This window comes from Ranitomeya variabilis, chromosome 4 (assembly GCF_051348905.1).
Source record: "Ranitomeya variabilis isolate aRanVar5 chromosome 4, aRanVar5.hap1, whole genome shotgun sequence".
NCBI lineage: Eukaryota > Metazoa > Chordata > Amphibia > Anura > Dendrobatidae > Ranitomeya > Ranitomeya variabilis.
Window position 1 is genome coordinate 331,807,069 of NC_135235.1, and position 10,981 is coordinate 331,818,049.

General features: G+C 46.9%; 1 non-coding gene across 1 annotated transcript; it reads left to right on the forward strand.

Annotated features, from left to right (window-relative positions):
- The first annotated feature begins 9,548 nt into the window (after window positions 1-9,548).
- Window positions 9,549-9,621, forward strand: TRNAF-GAA (transfer RNA phenylalanine (anticodon GAA)). The gene has a single exon. It is a non-coding gene; the product is annotated as a tRNA-Phe (tRNA).
- The last annotated feature ends 1,360 nt before the right edge of the window (window positions 9,622-10,981 follow it).

Genomic DNA, 10,981 nt, shown 5'->3' on the forward strand with positions numbered 1-10,981 from the left:
CCCTGTCCATAGGAGGAAGACATCATCTATGTATCTCCACCACACCAAAACATGTCGGAAGTGGTGGGATACATAGACGAAGTCCTCCTCCAGGACCTCCATGACTAAATTTGCGTATGCGGGGGCCATATTGGCCCCCATAGCGGTTCCCCGCTTCTGCGTGTAAAACGCATCACCAAACATAAAATAATTTCTTTTCAGAATAATTTCCAACATTTTCAACAAAAAAGTTTTTCCTTCCAGTGTGAACCCTGATGGATCTAAATTCCCTTCTATTGCCCTCAGACCCTGTTCATGGTCAATAGAAGTATACAGAGACACTACATCGAAGGACGCGAGTATCACCTCGCCCTCCAGATGCAGTGCCTCTAATTTATTCAAAAAGTCCGTTGTATCCCTAATATAGGACTTGCATTGTTTGGCCATAGGGTTGAGGATTTTGTCAAGGAAGATACCCATCTTATTAAAGACAGATCCCACCCCCGACACTATAGGTCGCCCTGGCGGATTGTCAATGTAAGATGGCCGGGACTATATTGCCACCGCTATGCAGTAGTTAGGAGGTGAGGCAGTTAGCCATGAAAGGCTTAGTGCACTCTCCAAACACTGTCTGGTCACTGGAAGATGGTCTATAATAAGGCCGATTTTGGTTGCCAGGGCGGGAATAAGCATGCAAATGTCCGAACGGCAGTTAAAGAATGAGTTATATACTGATAGGGATTTTAGTTTGTAGTATGGTCACGAAGTATCCAGTGAGCGATAATAGGCACCTTATATGTGCGCCTCTATGTGGAAGCGATATAGAGGCGGTTGATTTTATATAAAATATATGTTTTTTACTAGTGTTTACACTTTCCACAACCAAGATGGCAATAAATAGAACTGTGCGCGGTTTGCCACATCCAATATGGCGCCTATGGATGCTACAGCGCATGCGCCGGGTTCTGGGTACCGCCCTTTAGCATTCGATTGGCCTTCAGTCACACATGTGATTATGATGTAATACTAAGCACTGAGACATGCGCAGTGATCAATTTAGAATGCTGATTCCTCCATTGACAGCATGTCTCTCCCTAGGTAAGCCGGTATAACCGCAGAGATTATTATTTACTCACCAGATGAAATGTGTGAACACCGGACACTAATTAGCACCTAAGCACTTTATGTAACTAATATTAATAAGGATAAGTTAAACATGGCACTTTAATTGGATGATTGAATTGTCTATATATATGCACTAAGTTGTAATGCTCACTGCTTGAGAAAGGCTCATTTGAGCCGAAACGTCGCGGAGACATGTGGGTCCATTAAAATCCTACATACTATCTTTAATGAAAATGGAGTGCTGCCTGCTTTTTTTGTAACGTAATGTTAAAGATAGGAATGCACGACGCATGCAGAAAATTGTGGTTTAAACGCTGTGGACACAGCCGCAAATGGGAAACCAGCCTAACATCAGCACAATTTTGGAAACAAATTTTTTTTTTGCTAGGAAGTTATAAGAGTTAAAATTTGACCAACGATTTCTCATTTTTACAACAAAATTTACAAAACCATTTTTTTAGGGACCACCTCACATTTAAACTCACTTTGAGGGATGTATATGACAGAAAATACCCAAAAGTGATACCATTCTAAAAACTGCACCCCTCAAGGTGCTCAAAACCACATTCAAGAAGTTTATTAACCCTTTATGTGCTTCACAGGAACTGAAGCAATGTGGAAGGAAAAAATTAACATTTAACTTTTTTTTTACAAACATTTAACTTCAGAACCAATTTTTTTTAGTTTCACAAGTGTAAAAAGAGAAAATGAACCACAAAATCTGTTGTGCAATTTCTCCTGAATACGCTGATGCCCCATGTGTGGAGTTAAACCACTGTTTGGGTGCACAGCAGAGCTTGGAAGGGAAGGAGTGCCTTTTGACTTTTCAATGCAGAAATAGCTGGAATTGAGATCGGACACCATGTCGCGTTTGGAGATCCCTGATGTGCCTAAACAGTGGAAACCCCCCACAAGTGACACCATTTTGGAAAGTAGACCCCTTAAGGAAACTTATCTAAATGTGTGGTTTGCACTTTGAATCCCCAAGTGCTTCACGGAAGTTTATAACGCAGAGCTGTGAAAATAAAAAATCATTTTTTTTCCTCAAAAATGAGGATGGAGTTGCAGGACAGTGGAGCAGCAAGCTGGGTCACAGTTAGAAGGCCGGGTAGAGGGAAGAGTGCCAGGGAGGCTAGTGCTGATCTGGCACACACCAATAAGTTTGCTAAGTTGGCAGATGAGGGGGGTGCCAGTACAGAGGTAGCACTGCTGCAGCCAGGCATGTCCTCTGAAAGCCGGAGGAGTGTCTGCTCCAGTAAGGAGGGAAATAGGAGAGCAGAGCAGGCCAGACAGGTGCTGGTAGTGGGGGACTCAATTATTAGGGGAACAGATAGGGCAATCTGTCACAAAGACAGGGATTGTCGAACCATGTGCTGCCTACCTGGTGCTCGAGTCTGACACATTGCTGATCGGGTGGACAGATTACTGGGAGGGGCTGGTGAGGACCCAGCGGTCATGGTGCACATTGACACAAATGACAAAGTTAGAGGTAGGTGGAAGGTCCTTAAAAACAATTTCAGGGAATTAGGCTGCAAGCTGAAAGCAAGGATATTCAACGTGGTATTTTCTGAAATACTGCCTGTACCATGTGCCATGCCAGAGAGGCAAAGGGAGATTAGGGAGGTTAATAAGTGGCTCAAAAATTGGTGTAGGAAGGGGGGTTTGGGTTCCTGCAGAACTTTTCCGACGTCTCAGTTGGCTACGGGTTCTACGCTAGGGACGGGCTGCACCTCAATGGGGAAGGTGCAGCTGTGCTGGGGGAGAAAATGGCTAGAAGGTTGGAGGAGTGTTTAAACTAGGGATTGGGGGAGGGTATTCATTTTATAGGAGGGGAAGATAGTGCAGATAGAGATCTTGGCACATATAAGGAAGTTGGGGGTGGCGGTGGCATGGGGAGTGGGGTTAGAACAATTAATAATTTAAGAAAGAATAGATTCATTAAGTGCATGTATACTAATGCCAGAAGCGTCGCCAACAAAATGGACGAATTAGAATTAATGTTGTGACATGGTGGGGATATCTGAAACATGGCTGGATGAGAGCCATGACTGGGCTGTTAACTTGCAGGGCTATGGTGTGTTCAGAAATGACCGAACGGATAAGCGAGGGGGAGGTGTGTGTCTATATGTAAAATCATCCTTAAAACCCATCCTGCATGATAATATATGTGAATCTAATGAAAATGTAGAGTCCCTGTGGATGGAAATAAGGGGAGGGGAAAAAATAATAAATTACTGATAGGGGTTTGTTATAAGACTCCAAAAATAATGGAAGCAACGGAGAATATCCTCATAAAGCAAATAGATTAAGCTGCGACTAAAGGAGAAGTCATTATTATGGGGGACTTCAACTACCCTGAAATAGATTGGGGAACAGAAACCTGCAGTTCCAGCAAATGTAATCGGTTTTTGACAACTATGAGACAATTACCTTTCACAACTGGTTCAGGACCCAACAAGAAGGGGGACACTGCTAGACCTAATATTAACCAACAGGCCAGACAGCATAGCAAATATAAGGGTTGGGGTCACTTGGGGAATAGTGATCACAACATAATAAGTTTTCATGTATCCTTTAATAAGATGTGCAGTAGAGGGGTTACAAGGACACTAAACTTCAGGAGGGCAAATTTCCAATGGATGAGAGATGATGTTGGTGCAATAAATGAACTGGGACGATATCCTGAGACATAATAATTCACAAAGGAAATGGGAGACGTTTATTAGCATCCTGAATAGGACCTGTGCACAGTATATACCGTATGGGAATAAACATACTAGAAATATGTGTGGAGGGAGCAGGAGAAATTGCCGGATACACAGCAGGGGATCAGCTGATGTTACTGAACCCCAATAACACGGCAGCAAGTGTTGATGGCAGACGGCACTTCCGAGCAGCAACTGGTGATGTTGGAGGTCACGGTCAATGCTAGAAGCAGAGCGTAGGCCGAGGCCTAATTGGAGTAAGTTTAATATCTGTTGTAGTCTTAGTGTGGAGGGAGCAGTAGAAATTGCCGCACACACAGCAGGGGAGCAGCTGGCGTTACTGAGCCCCAATAACAGAGGAGCAACTGTTGACTGTGCAGACGGCACTTCCGAACAGTAACTGGTGGTGTTGGAGCCCAGGTTCAATGCTAGAAACAGAGTGGAGAAATTGCCGCACACACAGCTGGGGAGCAGCTGGCGTTACTGAACCCCAATAACAGAGGAGCAACTGTTAACTGTGCAGACAGCACTCCCGAGCAGCAACTGGTGGTGTTGAAGCCCAGGGTCAATGCTAGAAGCAGAGTGTAGGCCGAGGCCTAATTGGAGCAAGTTTAATATCTGTTGTAGTCTTAGTATGGAGGGAGCAGGAGAAATTGCCGCACACAGCAGGGGAGTAGCTGGCGTTACTGAACCCCAATAACAGAGGAGCAACTGTTGACTGTGCAGACGGAACTTCCGAGCAGCAACTGGCGGTGTTGGAGCCCAGGTTCAATGCTAGAAACAGATTGGAGAAATTGTCGCACACATAGCAGTGGAGCACCTGGCGTTACTGAACCCCAATAACAGAGGAGCAACTGTTGACTATGCAGATGGCACTTCCGAGCAGCAACTAGCGGTGTTGGAGCCCAGGGATTACAGGAGAAACAGAGTGTAGGCCGCGGCCTAATTGGCGCAAGTTTCATATCTCTAGTAGTGTGTGGAGGTAGCAGGAGCAATTGCCGGATACACAGCTGGGGATCAGCTGATGTTACTGAACCCCAATAACACGGGAGCAACTGTTGACTGTGCAGACAGCACTTCCGAGCAGCAACTGGCGGTGTTGGAGCCCAGGGATTACAGGAGAAACAGAGTGTAGGTCGAGGCCTAATTGGAGCAAGTTTCATATTTGTTGTAGTGTGAGTGTGGAGGTAGCAGGAGCAATTGCCGGATACACAGCTGGGGATCAGCTGACATTACTGAACCCCAATAACACGGCAGCAAGTGTTGACTGTGCAGACGGCACTTCTGAGCAGCAACTGGCGGTGTTGGAGCCCAGGGAATCCAAGAGAAGCAGAATGTAGGCTAAGGCCTAATTGGAGCAATTTTCATATCTGTTGTAGTCTTAGTGTGGAGAGAGCAGGAGAAATTGCCACACACACAGCAGGGGAGCAGCTGGCGTTACTGAACCCCAATAACAGAGGAGCAACTGTTGACTGTGCAGACGGCACTTCCGAGCAGCAACTGGCGGTGTTCGATCCCATGTTCAATGCTAGAAACAGAGTGGAGAAATTGCCGCACACATAGCAGGGAAGCAGGTGGCGTTACTGAACCCCAATAACACAGCAGCAACTGTTGACTGTGCAAACAGCACTTCCGAGCAGCAACTGGTGGTGTTGGAGCCCAGGTTCAATGCTAGAAACAGAGTGGAGAAATTGCTGCACACACAGCAGGGGAGCAGCTGGCATTACTGAACCCCAATAACAGAGGAGCAACTGTTGACTGTGCAGACGGCACTTCCGAGCAGCAGCGGGCGGTGTTGGAGCTCAGGGTCAATGCTAGAAGCAAAGTGTAGGCCGAGGCCTAATTGGAGCAAATTTAATATCTGTTGTATTCTTAGTGTGGAGGGAGCAGGAGAAAATGTCACACACACAGCAGGGGAGCAGCTGGCATTACTGAACCCCAATAACAGAGGAGCAACTGTTGACTGTGCAGACGGAACTTCCGAGCAGCAACAGGCGGTGTTGAAGCCCAGGTTCAATGCTAGAAACAGAGTGGATAAATTGCCGCACACATAGCAGGGGAGCAGGTGGCGTTACTGAACCCCAATAACAGAGGAGCAACTGTTGACTGTGCAGACGGCACTTCCGAGCAGCAACTGGCGGTGTTGGAGCCCAGGTTCAATGCTAGAAACAGAGTGGAGAAACTGCCGCACACACAGCAGGGGAGCAGCTGGGGTTACTGAACCCCAATAACAGGAGCAACTGTTGACTGTGCAGACGGCACTTCCGAGCAGCAACTGGCGGTGTTCGATCCCATGTTCAATGCTAGAAACAGAGTGGAGAAATTGCCGCACACATAGCAGGGAAGCAGGTGGCGTTACTGAACCCCAATAACAGAGGATCAACTGTTGACTGTGCAGATGGCACTTCCGAGCAGCAACTGGCGGTGTTGGAGCTCAGGGTCAATGCTAGATGCAGAGTGTAGGCCGAGGCCTAATTGGAGAAAGTTTAATATCCATTGTAGTCTTAGTGTGGCGGGAGCAGGAGAAATTGCCACACACACAGCAGGGGAGCAGCTGGCGTTACTGAACCCCAATAACAGAGGAGCAACTGTTGACTGTGCAGACGGCACTTCCGAGCAGCAACTGGCAGTTTTGGAGCCCAGGGTTAATGCTAGAAATAGAGTGGAGAAATTGCCGCGCACACAGCAGGGGAGCAGCTGGCGTTACTGAACCCCAATAACAGAGGAGCAACTGTTGACTGTGCAGATGGCACTTCCGAGCAGAAACGGGCGGTGTTGGAGCCCAGGGTCAATGCTAGAAGCAGAGTGTAGGCCGAGGCCTAATTGGAGCAAGTTTAATATCTGTTGTAGTCTTAGCGTGGAGGGAGCAGGAGAAATTGCCGGATACACAGCAGGGGATCAGCTGACATTACTGAACCCAAATAACACGGCAGCAAGTGTTGACTGTGCAGACGGCACTTCCGAGCAGCAACTGGCGGTGTTGGAGCCCAGGGTCAATGCTAGAAACAGAGTGGAGAAATTGCTGCACACACAGCATGGGATCAGCTGACATTACTGAACCCCAATAACACTGGAGCAGGTGTTAACTGTGCAGACAGCACTTCGGAGCAGCAACTGCCGGTGTTGGAGCCCAGGGATTACAGGAGAAACAGAGTGTAGGCCGAGGCCTAATTGGAGCAAGTTTCATATCTGTAGTAGTGTGAGTGTGGAGGTAGCAGGAGCAATTGCCGGATACACAGCAGGGGAGCAGCTGACATTACTGAACCCAAATAACACGGCAGCAAGTATTGACTGTGCAGACGGCACTTCCGAGCAGCAACTGGCGGAGTTGGAGCCCAGGGTTTATGCTAGAAACAGAGTGGAGAAATTGCCGCACACACAGCAGGGGATTAGCTGACATTACTGAACCCCAATAACACTGGAGCAGGTGTTGACTGTGCAGACAGCACTTCCGAGCAGCAACTGGCGGTGTTGGAGCCCAGGGATTACAGGAGAAGTAGAGTGTAAGCAGAGGCTTAATTGGAGCAAGTTTTATATCTGTAGTAGTGTGAGTGTGGAGGTAGCAGGAGCAATTGCCGGATACACAGCTGGGGATCAGCTGACGTTACTGAACCCCAATAACACGGGAGCAGGTGTTGACTGTGCAGACGGCACTTCTGAGCAGCAACTAGCGGTGCTGGAGCCCAGGGTCAATCAGGGTGTAGGCCGACGCCTAATTGGAGCAAGCTTAATATCTGATGTAATGTGAATGTGGAGGGAGCTGGAGACATTGCCAGCCACACAGCAGGGGAGCAGCTGACATTACTGAACCCCACTAACACAGGAGCTAGTGTTTTTCTCTGTGCAGATGGCACTTCTGAGCAGCAACTGGTGCTGTTGGAGCCCAGGGAATCCAGGAGAAGAAGAGTGTAGGCTGAGGCCTAACTGGAGGAAGTTTAATATCTGTTGTAGTGTGAGTGTGGATGGAGCAGGAGAAATTGCCAGATTCACAGCTGGGGAACAGCTGACTTTACTGAAACCCAATAACACTGGGTCATGTGTTGACTGTGCAGATGGCACTTCTGAGCAGCCACTGGTGGTGTTGGAGCCCAGGGATTACAGTTCAGGTGGTAGAATCATGAACACAACAGGAGACCTGGATACTGTTGCCAACCAATTATTTAATCTGGAAGAGGAGTGGCAAAATCCTGTGATATCCAGGCCTTGTTCATTTTCAGGAAAGTAAGCCGGTCAACGTTGTCGGAGGATAGTCGCATGTGAAGGTCTGTTAGTACACCACCTGTGGCACTAAAGACGAGTTCCGATAATACACTAGCAGCAGGGCAAGCCAGCACCTCCAATGCATACTGGCTAAGCTCTGGCCATGTACCCAGCTTAGAGACCCAAACCTTGAAGGGGGAAGAGCCGTCTGGGAGTACACTGAGGGGACAAGACATGTAGTCTGTCACCATTTGACTGAAATGTTGCCTCCTGCTGACTGGAGCCGTCTGTGATGTTGTAGGCATTTGTGGCGGGCACACAAAACTTTGCCACATTTGGACCATACTGGCCTTGCCTTGTGCTGAGGCACTGCTTCTGCTCTCTCTTTATGCAGAGCTTCCTCCACTGCTTCAACACACTGAGCTGCTTTGTAAAGCACTAGCAGCACTGCTCTCGGTTGGAATGGAGAACATGATGGAATGTACCAGTGTGTCTTGGTACTCCCGCATTTTACGCTCCCGGGTCAACGGTGTTATGAGGCTTTGTAAGTTGTCCCGGTAGCGAGGATCTAGGAGGGTGTACATCCAATAATCAGCCGTGTTGAGAATGTGGGCGATGCGGCGGTCGTTTCTCAGGCACTGCAGCATGAAATCAACCATGTGCTGCAGACTGCCAACTGGCCAAGAAACGCTGTCCCCTGCTTGAGGCGTCATCTCTGCCTGCTCTGCATCACCATACCCTCGCTCTACATACTGACTACTAGAGCATTGTGTAAATCCCTCCACTGGACAGATGTCTTCCTCCTCCATTGACTCCTCCTCATCCTCCTCACAAAGTGTCCCCTGCCAAGGCCTTTGTGAGGAACCATGTTGCGCAGACTGTCCAGAAGCAGATGGCGTTTGTGACTCCTCATCCTCCACCTCTTCCACAACCTCCTTAGTGTGCTTATTCCTGAACAGCTGCTAACGGGTATAAGAAACACTAATTTTATAAAGTGTGGACTAGACTTTAATGTGAGCTAATGTGGCCTACACAACTGTAAAGTGGAGTGTTTGGTGAACCTTATTAACTTTTTGTTTTTTTCACAAAAAGACACTGGATGTCCCCAAAGATGTAAAACCGATAGTATTGCAAACTTTTTGTAGCGATTACATTGCAGGAAGGTAACCTACAATGCAATAGATGAGGCTCCAAAAAATAGGCTAAGGGTATGTGTCCACGTTCAGGATTGCATCAGGATTTGGTCAGGATTTTATGCAGTATATAACCTATAAATATGATGCACGACTCAATATATATATAGAAAATCATGATTTTGTTAAAGAAAAATAATATTAAATAAATAATGAAGGGGATAACAAACAAGGTAGATAAAATACAGGGTATCACAGGATATCTGTAGAGTGCCACATCATATATAATAACAAATAACAGATGTATTCAGAACTATATAGCAAATTATATTACAAGATTTATTATTGTGTGGACAATACAGTCAATATAGTTTCTCATATATATATATATATAGTTTTGTGTTTGGCCGAAATAGCTCAGATGGGAGAGCGTTAGACTGAAGATCTAAAGGTCCCTGGTTTGATCCCGGGTTTCGGCAACATCATTTTGAACTCAGTCAAGGGGTTCAAGAGAGGCCTGGATGTCTTCCTGGAGCAGAACAATATTGTATCATACAATTATTAGGTTCTGTAGAAGGACGTAGATCTGGGGATTTATTATGATGGAATATAGGCTGAACTGGATGGACAAATGTCTTTTTTCGGCCTTACTATGTTACTATGTTACTATGTTAGATAACCACATTAAATAATCTCAAACCTCTGATAGGGTGATGGCATATAGGGTGAGTAGATAAATAAATATAATAATATATAAATAGTATATGAGAAATGCTGGGCATACCAGAATAGATATATAAATAATATCACCCTTGAGTAAATTTACTATTATAAATTATAAATTTATAAATTATAAATATAAGGAAATACTCCTAGAAAGTGTCATAGTGCCATAAACATATAATGAGATAAAGTGGAATACTAACCAGTATGAGAGCCTGTGAGAGCCTGGACCTGCCCGACGCGCGTTTCGCCTGAGCTTTGACGAGGGAAATATCAAGGGTGATATTATTTATATATCTATTCTGGTATGCACAGCATTTCTCATATACTATTTATATATTATTATATTTATTTATCTACTCACCCTATATGCCATCACCCTATCAGAGGTTTGAGATTATTTAACCCCTTCCCGACCCATGACGCCACATAGGCGTCAAGAAAGTCGGTGCCAATCCGACCCATGATGCCTATGTGGCGTCATGGAATGATCGCATACCTGCAGATCGGGTGAAAGGGTTAACTCCAATTTCACCCAATCTACAGGGACAGGGGGAGTGGTACTTCAGCCCAGGGGGGGTGGCTTCACCCCCCCCCCCCCCGTGGCTACGATCACTCTGATTGGCTGTTGAAAGTGAAACAGCCAATCAGAGCGATTTGTAATATTTCACTATGAAAACTGGTGAAATATTACAATCCAGCCATGGCCGATGCTGTAATATCATCGGCCATGGCTGGAAACCCTGATCTGTCCCCCCCACCACCACCGATCTCCTCCCCAGTCCTCCATCCTGTGCTCCGCTCCCCTCCGTCGTCCTGTCCACTCCCCCGACCTCCTGTCTGCTCCCCCCGTGCTCCGATCCCACCCCCGTGCTCCGATCCCACCCCCCCGTGCCCTGATCCCCCCCCCTCATACTTACCGAGCCTCCCGGTGTCCGTCCGTCTTCTCCACGGGCGCCGCCATCTTCCAAAATGGCGGGCGCATGCGCAGTGCGCCCGCCGAATCTGCCGGCCGGCAGATTCGTTCCAGCTACATTTTGATCACTGTGATAACACCTATCACAGTGATCAAAATAAAAAAAATAGTAAATGAACCCCCGCCTTTATCACCCCCAT